Source organism: Heptranchias perlo, unplaced genomic scaffold, assembly GCF_035084215.1.
Source record: "Heptranchias perlo isolate sHepPer1 unplaced genomic scaffold, sHepPer1.hap1 HAP1_SCAFFOLD_214, whole genome shotgun sequence".
In the NCBI taxonomy this organism is placed as follows: Eukaryota; Metazoa; Chordata; class Chondrichthyes; order Hexanchiformes; family Hexanchidae; genus Heptranchias; species Heptranchias perlo.
In genome coordinates this window covers 444,841-463,109 of record NW_027139228.1, presented here as the reverse complement: position 1 = coordinate 463,109, position 18,269 = coordinate 444,841, and the positions used below count along the sequence as shown (strand labels likewise).

The 18,269-nt window shown below is 49.3% G+C and overlaps 1 protein-coding gene across 2 annotated transcripts in view; it reads right to left on the bottom strand.

Moving 5' to 3' along the window:
- The window catches only part of LOC137310075 (NACHT, LRR and PYD domains-containing protein 3-like), a 48,016-nt gene extending 30,638 nt beyond the window's left edge, over positions 1 to 17,378 (bottom strand). For both annotated transcript variants that reach the window (XM_067978046.1, XM_067978045.1), the window contains exons 1-2: positions 17,202 to 17,378; positions 14,962 to 15,128 (exon numbers count right to left, since the gene is read on the bottom strand). The gene's annotated coding sequence lies outside the window, so the exon portion shown is untranslated. The remainder of the gene's footprint in view (positions 1 to 14,961; positions 15,129 to 17,201) is intronic.
- Positions 17,379 to 18,269: the final 891 nt, after the last annotated feature.

The window sequence follows — 18,269 nt, the reverse complement described above, 5'->3', positions numbered from 1 at the left end:
GTGAGGGAGAGGATGCCCCTGTATATCAGTGAGTGACTCTGAGTGAGTGTGTGAGAGAGAGAATGCCTCTGCACATCAGTGAGTGTGAGAGAGAGAGGATGCCCCTGTATATCAGTGAGTGTGTGAGTGAGGATGCCCCTGTATATCAGTGAGTGTGTGAGAGAGGATGCCCCTGTATATCAGTGTGTGTGTGAGAGAGGATGCCCCTGTATATCAGTGAGTGACTCTGGGTGAGTGAGTGTGAGAGAGAGGATGCCCCTGTATATCAGTGTGTGTGTGAGAGAGGATGCCCCTGTATATCAGTGAGTGAGTGTGTGAGTGAGGATGCCCCTGTATATCAGTGAGTGTGTGAGAGAGGATGCCCCTATATATCAGTGAGTGTGTGAGAGAGGATGCCCCTGTCTATCAGTGAGTGTGTGAGAGAGGATGCCCCTGCATATCAATGAGTGACTCTGGGTGAGTGGGTGTGTGAAAGAGGATGCTTCTGAAGAACAGTGAGTGACTCTGAGTGAGTGTGAGGGAGAGGATGCCTCTGTTTATCAGTGATTGAGTGTGTGTGTGAGAGAGGATGCCCCTGTATATCAGTGAGTGTGATCAACGAAGGCCCTGTATATGTGAGTATGAGCGAGGATGCCCCTTCATATCAGTGAGTGTGAGTGAGGATGCCCCTGTATATCAGTGAGCGTGAGCAAGGATGCCCCTGTATATCAGTGAGCGTGAGATAGGATGCCCCTGTATATCAGTGAGTGTGAGCGAGGATGCCCCTGTATATCAGTGAGTGTGAACGAGGATGCCCCTGTATATCAGTGAGTGTGAGCGAGGATGCCCCTGTATATCAGTGAGCGTGAGCAAGGATGCCCCTGTATATCAGTGAGCGTGAGAGAGGATGCCCCTGTATATCAGTGAGTGTGAGCGAGGATGCCCCTGTGTATCAGTGAGTGTGTGAGCGAGGATGCCCCTGTATATCAGTAAGTGACTCTGAGTGAGTGTGTGAGAGAGGATGCCTCTGTTTTTCACTGAGTGAGTGTGAGAGAGAGGATGCCTCTGCACATCAGTGAGTGAGTGTGAGGGAGAGGATGCCCCTGTGTATCAGTGAGTGGCTCTGAGTGAGTGTGTGAGAGAGGATGCCTATGTATATCAGTGAGTGCCTCTGAGTGAGTGTGTGAGAGAGGATGCCTCTGTATATCGGTGAGTGTGTGTGAGAGAGAGACGATGCCTCTGTTTATCAGTGAGTGAGTGAGTGGGAGAGCAAGACCCTGCATATCAGTGAGTGACTCTGAGTGAGTGTGAGGGAGAGGATGCCTCTGTATATCAGTTAGTGAGTATGAGCGAGGATGCCCCTGTATATCAGTGAGTGAGTATGAGCGAGGATGCCCCTGTATATCAGTGAGTGTGAGCGAGGATGCCCCTGTATATCAGTGAGTATGAGCGAGGATGCCCCTGTATATCAGTGAGTGAGTGCAAGGATGCCCCTGTATATCAGTGAGTGTAAGTGAGGATGCCCCTTCATATCAGTGAGTGTGAGCGAGGATGCCCCTGTATATCAGTGAGTGTGTGCAAGGATGCCCCTGTACATCAGTGAGTGTGTGCAAGGATGCCCCTGTACATCAGTGAGTGTGACAGAGGATGCCCCTGCATATCAGTGAGTGACTCTGAGTGAGTGAGTGTGAGAGAGACAGGATGCCCCCTGTGTATCAGTGAGTGATTCAGAGAGGGTGTGAGAGAGAGAATGCCTCTGCACATCAGTGAGTGAGTGTGAGAGAGAGGATGCCCCTGTATATCAGTGAGTGGGTGTGTGAAAGCGGATGCTTCTGAAGAACAGTGAGTGAGTCTGAGTGAGTGTGAGGGAGATGATGCCCCTGTGTATCAGTGAGTGGCTCTGAGTGAGTGTGTGAGAGAGGATGCCTATGTATATCAGTGAGTGCCTGAGAGAGGATGCCTCTGCATATCGGTGAGTGTGTGTGAGAGAGAGACGATGCCTCTGTTTATCAGTGAGTGAGTGACTGGGAGAGCAAGCCCCTGAATATCAGTGAGTGACTCTGAGTGAGTGTGAGGGAGAGGATGCCTCTGTATATCAGTGAGTGAGTATGAGCGAGGATGCCCCCGTATATCAGTGAGTGAGTGTGAGCGAGGATGCCCCTGTATATCAGTGAGTGTGAGCGAGGATGCCCCTGTATATCAGTGAGTGTGAGCGAGGATGCCCCTGTATATCAGTGAGTGTGAGCGAGGATGCCCCTGTATATCAGTGAGTGTGAGCGAGGATGCCCCTGTATATCAGTGAGTGTGAGCGAGGATGCCCCTGTATATCAGTGAGTGTGAGCGAGGATGCCTCTGTATATCAGTGAGTGTGAGCGAGGATGCCCCTGTATATCAGTGAGTGTGAGCGAGGATGCCCCTGTATATCAGTGAGTGTGAGCGAGGATGCCCCTGTATATCAGTGAGTGTGAACAAGGATGCCCCTGTATATCAGTGAGTGTGAGCGAGGATGCCTCTGGGTATCAGTGAGTGTGAGCGAGGGTGCCCCTGTATATCAGTAAGTGACTCTGAGTGAGTGTGTGAGAGAGGATGCCTCTGTTTTTCACTGAGTGAGTGTGAGAGAGAGGATGCCTCTGCACATCAGTGAGTGAGTGTGAGGGAGAGGATGCCCCTGTGTATCAGTGAGTGGCTCTGAGTGAGTGTGTGAGAGAGGATGCCTATGTATATCAGTGAGTGCCTCTGAGTGAGTGTGTGAGAGAGGATGCCTCTGTATATCGGTGAGTGTGTGTGAGAGAGAGACGATGCCTCTGTTTATCAGTGAGTGAGTGAGTGGGAGAGCAAGACCCTGCATATCAGTGAGTGACTCTGAGTGAGTGCGAGGGAGAGGATGCCTCTGTATATCAGTTAGTGAGTATGAGCGAGGATGCCCCTGTGTATCAGTGAGTGAGTATGAGCGAGGATGCCCCTGTATATCAGTTAGCGAGTATGAGCAAGGATGCCCCTGTATATCAGTGAGCGAGTATGAGCGAGGATGCCCCTGTACATCAGTGAGTATGAGCGAGGATGCCCCTGTATATCAGTGAGTGTGTGCAAGGATGCCCCTGTATATTAGTGAGTGTGAGCGAGGGTGCCCCTGTATATCAGTGAGTGTGAGCGAGGATGCCCCTTCATATCAGTGAGTGTGAGCGAGGATGCCCCTGTATATCAGTGAGTGTGAGCGAGGATGCCCCTGTATATCAGTGAGTGACAGCGAGGATGCCCCTTCATATCAGTGAGTGTGAGCGAGGATGCCCCTGTATATCAGTGAGTGTAAGTGAGGATGCCCCTTCATATCAGTGAGTGTGAGCGAGGATGCCCCTGTATATCAGTGAGTGTGTGCAAGGATGCCCCTGTACATCAGTGAGTGTGACAGAGGATGCCCCTGCATATCAGTGAGTGACTCTGAGTGAGTGAGTGTGAGAGAGACAGGATGCCCCCTGTGTATCAGTGAGTGATTAAGAGAGGGTGTGAGGGAGAGGATGCCCCTGTATATCAGTGAGTGACTCTGAGTGAGTGTGTGAGAGAGAGAATGCCTCTGCACATCAGTGAGTGAGTGTGAGAGAGAGAGGATGCCCCTGTGCATCAGTGATTGACTCTGATTGAGTGAGTGTGAGAGAGAGGATGCCTCTGGATATCAGTGAGTGTGAGAGAGAGAGGATGCCCCTGTATATCAGTGAGTGTGAGCGAGGATGCCCCTGTATATCAGTGAGTGTGAGCGAGGATGCCCCTGTATATCAGTGAGTGTGAGCGAGGATGCCCCTGTATATCAGTGAGTGTGAGCGAGGATGCCCCTGTATATCAGTGAGTGTGAGCGAGGATGCCCCTGTATATCAGTGAGTGTGAGCGAGGATGCCCCTGTATATCAGTGAGTGTGAGCAAGGATGCCCCTGTATATCAGTGAGTGACAGCGAGGATGCCCCTTCATATCAGTGAGTGTGAGCGAGGATGCCCCTGTATATCAGTGAGTGTGAGCGAGGATGCCCCTGTATATCAGTGAGTGACAGCGAGGATGCCCCTTCATATCAGTGAGTGTGAGCGAGGATGCCCCTGTATATCAGTGAGTGTAAGTGAGGATGCCCCTTCATATCAGTGAGTGTGACAGAGGATGCCCCTGCATATCAGTGAGTGACTCTGAGTGAGTGAGTGTGAGAGAGACAGGATGCCCCCTGTGTATCAGTGAGTGATTCAGAGAGGGTGTGAGGGAGAGGATGCCCCTGTATATCAGTGAGTGACTCTGAGTGAGTGTGTGAGAGAGAGAATGCCTCTGCACATCAGTGAGTGTGAGAGAGAGAGGATGCCCCTGTATATCAGTGAGTGTGTGAGTGAGGATGCCCCTGTATATCAGTGAGTGTGTGAGAGAGGATGCCCCTGTATATCAGTGTGTGTGTGAGAGAGGATGCCCCTGTATATCAGTGAGTGACTCTGGGTGAGTGAGTGTGAGAGAGAGGATGCCCCTGTATATCAGTGTGTGTGTGAGAGAGGATGCCCCTGTATATCAGTCAGTGAGTGTGTGAGTGAGGATGCCCCTGTATATCAGTGAGTGTGTGAGAGAGGATGCCCCTATATATCAGTGAGTGTGTGAGAGAGGATGCCCCTGTCTATCAGTGAGTGTGTGAGAGAGGATGCCCCTGCATATCAATGAGTGACTCTGGGTGAGTGGGTGTGTGAAAGAGGATGCTTCTGAAGAACAGTGAGTGACTCTGAGTGAGTGTGAGGGAGAGGATGCCTCTGTTTATCAGTGATTGAGTGTGTGTGTGAGAGAGGATGCCCCTGTATATCAGTGAGTGTGATCAACGAAGGCCCTGTATATGTGAGTATGAGCGAGGATGCCCCTTCATATCAGTGAGTGTGAGTGAGGATGCCCCTGTATATCAGTGAGCGTGAGCAAGGATGCCCCTGTATATCAGTGAGCGTGAGATAGGATGCCCCTGTATATCAGTGAGTGTGAGCGAGGATGCCCCTGTATATCAGTGAGTGTGAACGAGGATGCCCCTGTATATCAGTGAGTGTGAGCGAGGATGCCCCTGTATATCAGTGAGCGTGAGCAAGGATGCCCCTGTATATCAGTGAGCGTGAGAGAGGATGCCCCTGTATATCAGTGAGTGTGAGCGAGGATGCCCCTGTGTATCAGTGAGTGTGTGAGCGAGGATGCCCCTGTATATCAGTAAGTGACTCTGAGTGAGTGTGTGAGAGAGGATGCCTCTGTTTTTCACTGAGTGAGTGTGAGAGAGAGGATGCCTCTGCACATCAGTGAGTGAGTGTGAGGGAGAGGATGCCCCTGTGTATCAGTGAGTGGCTCTGAGTGAGTGTGTGAGAGAGGATGCCTATGTATATCAGTGAGTGCCTCTGAGTGAGTGTGTGAGAGAGGATGCCTCTGTATATCGGTGAGTGTGTGTGAGAGAGAGACGATGCCTCTGTTTATCAGTGAGTGAGTGAGTGGGAGAGCAAGACCCTGCATATCAGTGAGTGACTCTGAGTGAGTGTGAGGGAGAGGATGCCTCTGTATATCAGTTAGTGAGTATGAGCGAGGATGCCCCTGTATATCAGTGAGTGAGTATGAGCGAGGATGCCCCTGTATATCAGCGAGTGTGAGCGAGGATGCCCCTGTATATCAGTGAGTATGAGCGAGGATGCCCCTGTATATCAGTGAGTGAGTGCAAGGATGCCCCTGTATATCAGTGAGTGTAAGTGAGGATGCCCCTTCATATCAGTGAGTGTGAGCGAGGATGCCCCTGTATATCAGTGAGTGTGTGCAAGGATGCCCCTGTACATCAGTGAGTGTGTGCAAGGATGCCCCTGTACATCAGTGAGTGTGACAGAGGATGCCCCTGCATATCAGTGAGTGACTCTGAGTGAGTGAGTGTGAGAGAGACAGGATGCCCCCTGTGTATCAGTGAGTGATTCAGAGAGGGTGTGAGAGAGAGAATGCCTCTGCACATCAGTGAGTGAGTGTGAGAGAGAGAGGATGCCCCTGTGCATCAGTGATTGACTCTGATTGAGTGAGTGTGAGAGAGAGGATGCCTCTGGATATCAGTGAGTGTGAGAGAGAGAGGATGCCCCTGTATATCAGTGAGTGTGAGCGAGGATGCCCCTGTATATCAGTGAGTGTGAGCGAGGATGCCCCTGTATATCAGTGAGTGTGAGCGAGGATGCCCCTGTATAACAGTGAGTGTGAGCGAGGATGCCCCTGTATAACAGTGAGTGTGAGCGAGGATGCCCCTGTATATCAGTGAGTGTGAGCAAGGATGCCCCTGTATAACAGTGAGTGACAGCGAGGATGCCCCTTCATATCAGTGAGTGTGAGCAAGGATGCCCCTGTATATCAGTGAGTGACAGCGAGGATGCCCCTTCATATCAGTGAGTGTGAGCGAGGATGCCCCTGTATATCAGTGAGTGTGAGCGAGGATGCCCCTGTATATCAGTGAGTGACAGCGAGGATGCCCCTGTATATCAGTGAGTGACAGCGAGGATGCCCCTGTACATCAGTGAGTGTGACAGAGGATGCCCCTGCATATCAGTGAGTGACTCTGAGTGAGTGAGTGTGAGAGAGACAGGATGCCCCCTGTGTATCAGTGAGTGATTCAGAGAGGGTGTGAGGGAGAGGATGCCCCTGTATATCAGTGAGTGACTCTGAGTGAGTGTGTGAGAGAGAGAATGCCTCTGCACATCAGTGAGTGTGAGAGAGAGAGGATGCCCCTGTATATCAGTGAGTGTGTGAGTGAGGATGCCCCTGTTTATCAGTGAGTGTGTGAGAGAGGATGCCCCTGGATATCAGTGTGTGTGTGAGAGAGGATGCCCCTGTATATCAGTGAGTGACTCTGGGTGAGTGAGTGTGAGAGAGAGGATGCCCCTGTATATCAGTGTGTGTGTGAGAGAGGATGCCCCTGTATATCAGTGAGTGAGTGTGTGAGTGAGGATGCCCCTGTATATCAGTGAGTGTGTGAGAGAGGATGCCCCTATATATCAGTGAGTGTGTGAGAGAGGATGCCCCTGTCTATCAGTGAGTGTGTGAGAGAGGATGCCCCTGCATATCAATGAGTGACTCTGGGTGAGTGGGTGTGTGAAAGAGGATGCTTCTGAAGAACAGTGAGTGACTCTGAGTGAGTGTGAGGGAGAGGATGCCTCTGTTTATCAGTGATTGAGTGTGTGTGTGAGAGAGGATGCCCCTGTATATCAGTGAGTGTGATCAACGAAGGCCCTGTATATGTGAGTATGAGCGAGGATGCCCCTTCATATCAGTGAGTGTGAGTGCGGATGCCCCTGTATATCAGTGAGTGTGTGCAAGGATGCCCCTGCATATCAGTGAGTGTGAGCGAGGATGCCCCTGCATATCAGTGAGTGTGAGCGAGGATGCCCCTGCATATCAATGAGTGTGAGCGAGGATGCCCCTGCATATCAGTGAGTGTGAGCGAGGATGCCCCTGCATATCAATGAGTGTGAGTGAGGATGCCTCTGTCTATCAGTGAGTGACTCAGGTGAGTGTGTGAGAGAGAGGATGCCTCTGTATATCAGTGAGTGTGTGAGAGAGAGGATGCCTCTGTATATCAGTGAGTGGGTGTGTGAAAGAGGATGCTTCTGAAGAACAGTGAGTGAGTCTGAGTGAGTGTGAGGGAGATGATGCCCCTGTGTATCAGTGAGTGGCTCTGAGTGAGTGTGTGAGAGACGATGCCTATGTATATCAGTGAGTGCCTGAGAGAGGATGCCTCTGTATATCGGTGAGTGTGTGTGAGAGAGAGACGATGCCTCTGTTTATCAGTGAGTGAGTGAGTGGGAGAGCAAGCCCCTGCATATCAGTGAGTGACTCTGAGTGAGTGTGAGGGAAAGGATGCCCCTGTATATCAGTGAGTGAGTATGAGCGAGGATGCACCTGTATATCAGTGAGTGAGTGTGAGCGAGGATGCCCCTGTATATCAGTGAGTGTGTGTGAGCGAGGATGCCCCTGTATATCAGTGAGTGTGTGTGAGCGAGGATGCCCCTGTATATCAGTGAGTGAGTGTGAGCGAGGATGCCCCTGTATATCAGTGAGTGTGAGCGAGGATGCCCCTGTATATCAGTGAGTGTGAGCGAGGATGCCCCTGCATATCAGTGAGTGTGAGCGAGGATGCCCCTGAAAATCAGTGAGTGTGAGCGAGGATGCCCCTGTATATCAGAGTGTGAGCGAGGATGCCCCTGTATATCAGTGAGTGTGAGCGAGGATGCCCCTGTATATCAGTGAGTGTGAACGAGGATGCCCCTGTATATCAGTGAGTGTGAGCGAGGATGCCCCTGTATATCAGTGAGCGTGAGCAAGGATGCCCCTGTATATCAGTGAGCGTGAGAGAGGATGCCCCTGTATATCAGTGAGTGTGAGCGAGGATGCCCCTGTATATCAGTGAGCGTGAACAAGGATGCCCCTGTATATCAGTGAGCGTGAGAGAGGATGCCCCTGTATATCAGTGAGTGTGAACGAGGATGCCCCTGTATATCAGTGAGTGTGAGCGAGGATGCCCCTGTGTATCAGTGAGTGTGTGAGCGAGGATGCCCCTGTATATCAGTAAGTGACTCTGAGTGAGTGTGTGAGAGAGGATGCCTCTGTTTTTCACTGAGTGAGTGTGAGAGAGAGGATGCCTCTGCACATCAGTGAGTGAGTGTGAGGGAGAGGATGCCCCTGTGTATCAGTGAGTGGCTCTGAGTGAGTGTGTGAGAGAGGATGCCTATGTATATCAGTGAGTGCCTCTGAGTGAGTGTGTGAGAGAGGATGCCTCTGTATATCGGTGAGTGTGTGTGAGAGAGAGACGATGCCTCTGTTTATCAGTGAGTGAGTGAGTGGGAGAGCAAGACCCTGCATATCAGTGAGTGACTCTGAGTGAGTGTGAGGGAGAGGATGCCTCTGTATATCAGTTAGTGAGTATGAGCGAGGATGCCCCTGTATATCAGTGAGTGAGTATGAGCGAGGATGCCCCTGTATATCAGTGAGTGTGAGCGAGGATGCCCCTGTATATCAGTGAGTGAGTATGAGCGAGGATGCCCCTGTATATCAGTGAGTGAGTGCAAGGATGCCCCTGTATATCAGTGAGTGTGAGCGAGGATGCCCCTGTATATCAGTGAGTGTGAGCGAGGATGCCCCTGTATATCAGTGAGTGTGAGCGAGGATGCCCCTTCATATCAGTGAGTGTGATCGAGGATGCCCCTGTATATCAGTGAGTGTGAGCGAGGATGCCCCTGCATAACAGTCAGTGACAGCGAGGATGCCCCTTCATATCAGTGAGTGTGAGCGAGGATGCCCCTGTATATCAGTGAGTGTGAGTGAGGATGCCCCTTCATATCAGTGAGTGTGAGCGAGGATGCCCCTGTATATCAGTGAGTCTGTGCAAGGATGCCCCTGTACATCAGTGAGTGTGACAGAGGATGCCCCTGCATATCAGTGAGTGACTCTGAGTGAGTGAGTGTGTGAGAGACAGGATGCCCCCTGTGTATCAGTGAGTGATTCAGTGAGTGTGTGAGAGAGGATGCCCCTGTGCATCAGTGATTGACTCTGATTGAGTGAGTGTGAGAGAGAGGATGCCTCTGGATATCAGTGAGTGTGAGAGGGAGAGGTTGCCCCTGTATATCAGTGAGTGTGTGAGTGAGGATGCCCCTGTATATCAGTGAGTGTGTGAGAGAGGATGCCCCTGTATATCAGTGTGTGTGTGAGAGAGGATGCCCCTGTATATCAGTGAGTGACTCTGGGTGAGTGAGTGTGAGAGAGAGGATGCCCCTGTATATCAGTGTGTGTGTGAGAGAGGATGCCTCTGTATATCAGTGAGTGTGTGAGAGAGGATGCCCCTGTATATCAGTGTGTGTGTGAGAGAGGATGCCCCTGTATATCAGTGAGTGACTCTGGGTGAGTGAGTGTGAGAGAGAGGATGCCCCTGTATATCAGTGAGTGAGTGTGTGAGTGAGGATGCCCCTGTATATCAGTGAGTGAGTGTGTGAGTGAGGATTCCCCTGTATATCAGTGAGTGTGTGAGAGAGGATGCCCCTGTATATCAGTGAGTGTGTGTGAGAGGATGCCCCTGCATATCAATGAGTGACTCTGGGTGAGTGGGTGTGTGAAAGAGGATGCTTCTGAAGAACAGTGAGTGACTCTGAGTGAGTGTGAGCGAGGATGCCTCTGCATATCAGTGAGTATGAGCGAGGATGCCCCTGTATATCAGAGAGTGAGTATGAGCGAGGATGCCCCTGTATATGAGTGAGTGTGAGCAAGGATGCCGCTGTATATGTGAGTGTGAGTGAGGATGCCCCTTCATATCAGTGAGTGTGAGCGAGGATGCCGCTGTATATCAGTGAGTGTGTGCAAGGATGCCCCTGCATATCAGTGATTGTGTGCAAGGATGCCCCTGCATATCAGTGAGTGTGAGCGAGGATGCCCCTGCATATCAATGAGTGTGAGCGAGGATGCCCCTGCATATCCGTGAGTGTGAGCGAGGATGCCCTTGCATATCAATGAGTGTGAGTGAGGATGCCCCTGCATGTCAATGAGTGTGAGTGAGGATGCCTCTGTCTATCAGTGAGTGACTCAGGTGAGTGTGAGAGAGAGAGGATGCCCCTGTATATCAGTGAGTGTGTGAGAGAGAGGATGCCTCTGTATATCAGTGAGTGGGTGTGTGAAAGAGGATGCTTCTGAAGAACAGTGAGTGAGTCTGAGTGAGTGTGAGGGAGAGGATGCCCCTGTGTATCAGTGAGTGGCTCTGAGTGAGTGTGTGAGAGAGGATACCTATGTATATCAGTGAGTGCCTCTGAGTGAGTGTGTGAGAGAGGATGCCTCTGGACATCAGTGAGTGACACTGAGTGAGTGTGAGAGGATGCCTCTGTATATCAGAGAGTGAGTATGAGCGAGGATGCCCCTGTATATCAGTGAGTGAGTATGAGCGAGGATGCCCCTGTATATCAGTGAGTGTGAGCGAGGATGCCCCTGTGTATCAGTGAGTGTGAGCGAGGATGCCCCTGTACATCAGTGAGTGACTCATAGTGAGTCAGTTTGTGAGAGAGGATGCCCCTGTAAATCAGTGAGTGAGTGTGTGTGTGAGAGACGATGCCTCTGTATATCGGTGAGTGTGTGTGAGAGAGAGACGATGCCTCTGTCCATCAGTGAGTGACTGTGAGTGAGTGTGAGAGAGGATGCCTCTGTTTATAAGTGAGTGTGTGTGTGCGTGTGTGTGAGAGAGAGAGAGAGAGAGAGAGAGAGAGAGGATGCCTCTTTACCAGTGAGTGACTGAGTATCCGTGTGTATTTTGTGTTGGGGACAAGCGGCATGATGATGAAACCTGACCTTTAACCATCAACAACTTGTAAAATCCGCCACAGACTGGGACTGAACAAGTTGAATTGCCAGAAGACACGTGTCCACATCACAGGTTGGATCAGACACAGCAAGTGGTGTCAATGTGCAAAGTGCAGAAAGCTCTTCATCATATCAACCCAAAGTTTGAGGAAGTGAGTTCCCACAAACGGAAACCGTTTGCTTCTGTCTCTGCAAGTTTCAGCATTTTGCTGTTAATTTGTGTCACTCAGGGGCAGACATTTTGAATCCCACTCAGTTCCCCCTACAGTTTGATTTTTTTACCAGGTTTATTCAATCCCAGTGTTTTTTGATTAAAGGAGCACTGGGTTTCAATTCGATCCTAACATCCATCTGAGAATAATGGGGTCACCCGCATTTGGTGTTGATTAATTCTCTGCATTAGGTTTTATCTTTAATTCTGATCACCATCTGGTTTCCACCCAGAATCTCATTTCTGTTCCCTAAGCTTGCTGACAACTGACAGACGCCAAGTGGAAAAAAGTGTTTTGAACTTTGTGTCTCTGCAATTATACTTGTTTTCCATAGAACATAGTATAACCCCGCCATTTCTCAACAATGGTATTACTTATGATGATCACTTTGTAATATGAAAGTTACATGACATGCCAGACTTGTACATTAATCTAAAGGGCCTGTCGCTCACTGATGTTTTGAAATCACATTAAAGCACGGTCCTCTATTTACACCTAAGTAAAATTAAATATATTTATTAAATGCTTTTAAGATTAATATGCGTCGATAATCTGTATCTGTCTTCACAGCAGAAGACACACAAAGCATACCAGAAATAGTGAGGAACCAAGGGGCAAATGAGAGTGAGGAACTTAAAACAATTAATATCAGTAGAGAAAAAGTACTCGAGAAACTAATGGGACTAAAGCTGATCAATCCCCTGGACCTGATGGCCTACATCCGAGGGTTCTGGAAGAGGTGGCTGCAGAGAGAGTGGATGCATTGGTTATAATCTTCCAAAATTCCCTCGATTCTCGAGCGGTCCCAGCGGATTGGAAGGTAGCAAATGTAACCCCGCTATTCAAGAAAGGAGGGAGAGAGAAAACAGGGAACGACAGGCCAGTTAGCCTGACATCAGTCATCAGGAAAATGCTGGAATTCATTAAGGCAGTGATAACAGGGCACTTAGAAAATCATTAACATGATTAGGCAGAGTAAACATGGTTTTATGAAAATAAATTTGTTAAACACGATTTTCCTAAGAGTTCTTTGAAGATGTAACTATGAGGGTAGATAAAGGGGAACCAGTGGATGTAGTATACTTGGATTTCCAAAAGTCATTTGATAAGGTGTCACATAAAAGGTTGTTACCCAAGTTAACACACAGAAAACAGAGAGTAGCGATAAATGGGCCATTTTCAGGTTGGCAGGCTGTAACTAGTGGGATGCTGCAGGGATCGGTGCTTGGGCCTCAGCTATTAACAATCTATGTTAGTGTTACGTGGATCGAATGGAGAAGCTGGGGTATTCTCCTTGGAACAGAGAAGGTTTAGAGGAGATTTGATAGAGGTATTCAAAATCATGAAGTGTCTATAGAGTGGATGGAGAGAATCTGTTCCCAATGGCGGAAGGGTCAAGAATCAGAGGACATAGATTTAAGGTGATTGGCAAAAGAACCAAAAGCGACATGAGGAAAAACCTTTTTACGCAGTGAGTGTTTATGATCTGGAATGCACTGCCCGAGGGGGTGGTGGAGGCAGATTCAATCATGGCCTTCAAAAGAGAATTGCATAAACGCTTGAAGGGAAAAAAATTGTAGGGCTACGGGGATAGGGCGGGGGTGTGGGGCTAGCTGGATTGCTCTTGCAGAGAGCCGGCGCAGAGTCGACAGGCCGAATGGCCTCCTTCTGTGTTGGAACCATTCTATGACTCAGATGAAGGGACTGAGTGTAATGTATCCAAGTTTGCTGACGATACAAAGGAAGGTGGGAAAGTAAGCTGTGAGGAGGACACAGAGTCTGTGGGGAAACGAGATGATTCACTTTGGCAGGAAGAATAGAAAAACAGAATATTTTTTAAATGATGAGAAACTATTGAATGTTGGTGCTGAGAGAGATTTGGGCATCCTCATTTCATGGTCTGAACATATCGATAGGAGTTTACACTGAATGTTTCATGGTCTGAATATATCAATAGGAGTTTACACTGAATGTTTCATGGTCTCAATATATCGATAGGAGTTTACACTGAATGTTTCACGGTCTGAATATATCGATAGGAGTTTACACTGAATGTTTTACGGTCTGAATATATCGATAGGAGTTTACACTGAATGTTTCATGGTCTGAATATATCGATAGGAGTTTACACTGAATGTTTCATGGTCTTTCGGATATAATTTGGTACCAATGCCTCTTGTACTGAGATCTGGCAGATTGTTACCCTGGCAATCGAGGAAATCACTCAACGAAAATAACAAAACGGAAATAACAAAAACCACCATCACATGTTTGGAGTTTAGTTCAGATTAAGATTAACCCTGAACATTCAGACACTTTTTCTAACCATGAAGCTGCGATTCCAGTAACGGATTTTTTACACCACAAGACCTGATACTGGGGATTTACTGAATTCACCATCAGTTCCAACTCTACAGAACATTAAGCGGCACCGCATCTACAGAAGGACATGGATAAAACAGTCACATTATTAGAAACAGACCGCGTCTGCTCTGTAAATCTGACTGTCTTAAATCATCTAAACCTGTAACTATTAAAAGTGACCATTTCAATTACTGCCACAATATTGAATTCGATGGAGAAACATCTGATCGTCACATTCTTTGGACATCTGGAATGTTACAAAATTTGGATAAACGACATTTCTGCAAACTCCAGTTAGTGTTTAAAGGGCTGAAAGACAGTGTTTATATTTTCTACTAAAAGCAGATCCCCATAATAATCAGGTAATTGTGTTGAAAGAGCATGGAAATGAATGTAGATTGTATCGGGACAAACATCGCTCTCAGTTTATTAAAAAGAACCATCAGCCGAGGCCGGGAGCTGGATCAGGTGATCACCCAGAACATTATTCTGATGCAAAACACAAAATAATCAATTGGAAGAAATTTTACAAATCATTATTAGAATACAATTTACGTATTATTTTATCACCAGTTTATATTTAAATTATCATTTAATTCAAGTGCAATTGTGAAATCCAGAAATAGATTTACGAATAGGAAATAACATTAAGTAAAACTCAGTATCCAGTTCAGAATTGGAAGATGATTGATTTTGATAGTTGGATATGAAATATATTTGAATTCCATAACACTGTCTGGTACAACATTAACACATGGTATAATAACGATATTATGGGGGCCATAAAGTTGGTGCTGGGGGCGGGGAGACACTGTATATCTGCTGGGCTCTGCCTCGGACTAGAGTCACCTCTTTTCTCTGAAGCACACAAGATTCATTTGTGACTGCCTGTTTTGAGACAGAAACTGATCTCACTTCACGTTTCATTGCACGGCCTCATGCTGGATAATTGTACTCGGTGATCAGACTCTCCCAGTCTCATTCTCACCATTTCCCCCCTTACCTTGTAACCTTTGTGGACTGTCTAAAGGACCAGTGTTTATCTGAGCAAATGGGACTTTCTCTTACCTTTCTCCCCAGTCGATCTATGGAAGCTCTTTGAATCGGAAGGGTTCTCTCTGGTTGCTGCTCTCACAATCCTGTGCTGATTCACCTGCTGTTGTTCCTCAGTCTACAATCCCTGTTTACTTCCAACTGTGGACTTTTCTCAATCACTCCGTCATTCACCGGGAGATCTAATTATGGCAGGGCAGAAAATGGGACCAATATTGACGGTGTGAAGGAGAATCTAATCAGCACTTTTCCTTCAATATTAAATTTAACACACTGTTTGATGAACTCTGTTCCCACACTCCATGTCCCTTCACCACCTCGACCACAATATGTGATCGTTTCATTCTCCTCCCCAGTTTGAGGCAATTCCTTCTCCATGTCCCGCCCGTTTTTAGGATCACATTTGGCTCTGGATTCTGATCCGCCACCTTCCCTCCGAATGGCCCCCAGTCCCGCACAGTCTGATCCTGATCCTTCCCTCCGAGTGGCCCCCAGTCCCACACAGTCTGATCCTGATCCTTCCCTCCGAGTGGCCCCCAGTTCCGCACAGTCTGATCCTGATCCTTCCCTCCGAGTGGCCCTAGTCCAGGACACTCACACTCTCTCTGTCACCATTATACCCGCTTCAATTAACGCCCCCTCCCAGAGTCTGCCCCTGCTATTGGGTCAGAAGCAGCTGATTGAAATCCCCGCTCACCATTCGGGACTCGGAATCCACCGCGCGCTCGATTGACTGAAAAACACAGAGATTCCGCCCCCCAGCTATCCGAAATACTGAGACCCCCCCCCCTCAGTTCATCAAATACCGAGACCCGCCCCCTCAGTTCATCAAATACTGAGACCCCCCCTCAGTTCATCAAATACTGAGACCCCCCCTCAGTTCATCAAATACTGAGACCCCCCCCTCAGTTCATCAAATACTGAGACCCCCCCTCAGTTCATCAAATACTGAGACCCCCCCTCAGTTCATCAAATACTGAGACCCGCCCCCTCAGTTCATCAAATACTGAGACCCCCCCTCAGTTCATCAAATACCGAGACCCGCCCCCTCAGTTCATCAAATACTGAGACCCCCCTCAGTTCATCAAATACTGAGACCCCCCCCCTCAGTTCATCAAATACTGAGACCCCCCTCAGTTCATCAAATACCGAGAACCCCCCTCAGTTCATCAAATACTGAGACCCCCCCCCTCAGTTCATCAAATACTGAGACCCCCCCCCCTCAGTTCATCAAATACTGAGACCCTTCCCCCCTCAGTTCATCAAATACTGAGACCCCCCCTCAGTTCATCAAATACTGAGACCCCCCCCCCTCAGTTCATCAAATACTGAGACCCCCCCCCTCAGTTCATCAAATACTGAGACCCCCCCCTCAGTTCATCAAATACTGAGACCCCCCCCTCAGTTCATCAAATACTGAGACCCCCCCCCCTCAGTTCATCAAATACTGAGACCCCCCCTCCGTTCATCAAATACTGAGACCCCCCTCAGTTCATCAAATACTGAGACCCCCCCCCTCAGTTCATCAAATACTGAGACCCCCCCTCGGTTCATCAAATACTGAGACCCCCCCTCAGTTCATCAAATACTGAGACCCCCCCCCCCTCAGTTCATCAAATACTGAGACCCCCCCTCAGTTCATCAAATACTGAGACCCCCCCCTCAGTTCATCAAATACTGAGACCCCCCCCCTCAGTTCATCAAATACTGAGACCCCCCCCCTCAGTTCATCAAATACTGAGACCCCCCCCTCCGTTCATCAAATACTGAGACCCCCCCTCAGTTCATCAAATACTGAGACCCCCCCTCAGTTCATCAAATACTGAGACCCCCCCCCCCTCAGTTCATCAAATACTGAGACCCCCCCTCAGTTCATCAAATACTGAGACCCCCCCCCTCAGTTCATCAAATACTGAGACCCCCCCCCTCAGTTCATCAAATACTGAGACCCCCCCCCTCAGTTCATCAAATACTGAGACCCCCCCCTCAGTTCATCAAATACTGAGACCCCCCCTCCCCCCTCCATCCCCCCTCCCCCCTCCCCCGTTCCTTCTTCTCTCTGATTGTTTTTCCCCGGGAGTTTATTCAATCCCCGGGGGCGGGGGTTTTGATTAAAGGAGCTCCGGCTCTCAGTCCCGGGACCCGGGCTGATCTAATCTCCGATCCACAGATCTCCCCGCGCCCCGCCATCTCCGGAGGGAGGGGGGAGATCACCGAGACCGACCGACCGCTCATCTCAAGCTCCCCTCACTCACCCGCCCGCTCCCTCCATCCACAGGGCGGCGCCTCGGGCCGTCCGCGGGGGGTGAGGGGAATACAGCCTCACTCACTCACTCGGAGCGGCCCCCACATTTACTCTTTTTTTCTCTCCATTTCACCCGCTCCGCCTCAGCCGCCATTTTGTTTCCAACCGCCTTCTTCTCCACCGACGGCGCTTCATCCGGGGATTGGAGGCCGGGGCATGCGCACGGCGGACATTAACCGTGAATTAACGCCCCAACCAGAGTCCGCCCGTGCGATTGGGTCAGAACCCGCTGATTGACATCCCCGCTCACCAATCGGGGCTCGGCCCCCTGCCCGGAGCTCGATGAACTGACCGCGAGGGGGGCGGTGCGGCCCCGATCACGCGACGGCTGATTTTAAAACTGCGCGGCCGTTAAACCGAAACCGCGCGAGCCGGGAGCGCGGATGATTTCTGTCACCTGGTTGATCATTTTCGGCCAGCAAAGGCACGATGGGCAGAATGGCCTCCTGTGTCATAAATTTCCATAATTCTGTGACATGTGATATTTGATTTGATTAATACAGTCAGTGATGGAGAGGGAGAGTATTAATGCTCTCAGTAACAGAGCGGGGTAATGTAACTGTCAGGAATGGAGCGGGTGGAATTAATACCATCAGAAATCGAGCGAGGGAGTATTAATACCATCAGAAATCGAGCGAGGGAGTATTAATACCGTCAGAAATCGAGCAAGGGAGTATGAATACCGTCAGAAATCGAGCGAGGGAGTATTAATACCGTCAGAAATCGAGCGAGGGAGTATGAATACCGTCAGAAATCGAGTGAGTGAGTATGAATACCGTCAGAAATCGAGCGAGGGAGTATTAATACTGTCAGAAATCGAGCAAGGGAGTATGAATACCGTCAGAAATCGAGCGAGGGAGTATTAATACCGTCAGAAATCGAGCGAGGGAGTATGAATACCGTCAGAAATCGAGCGAGGGAGTATTAATACCGTCAGAAATCGAGTGAGGGAGTATTAATACCGTCAGAAATCGAGCGAGGGAGTATGAATACCGTCAGAAATCGAGCGAGGGAGTAT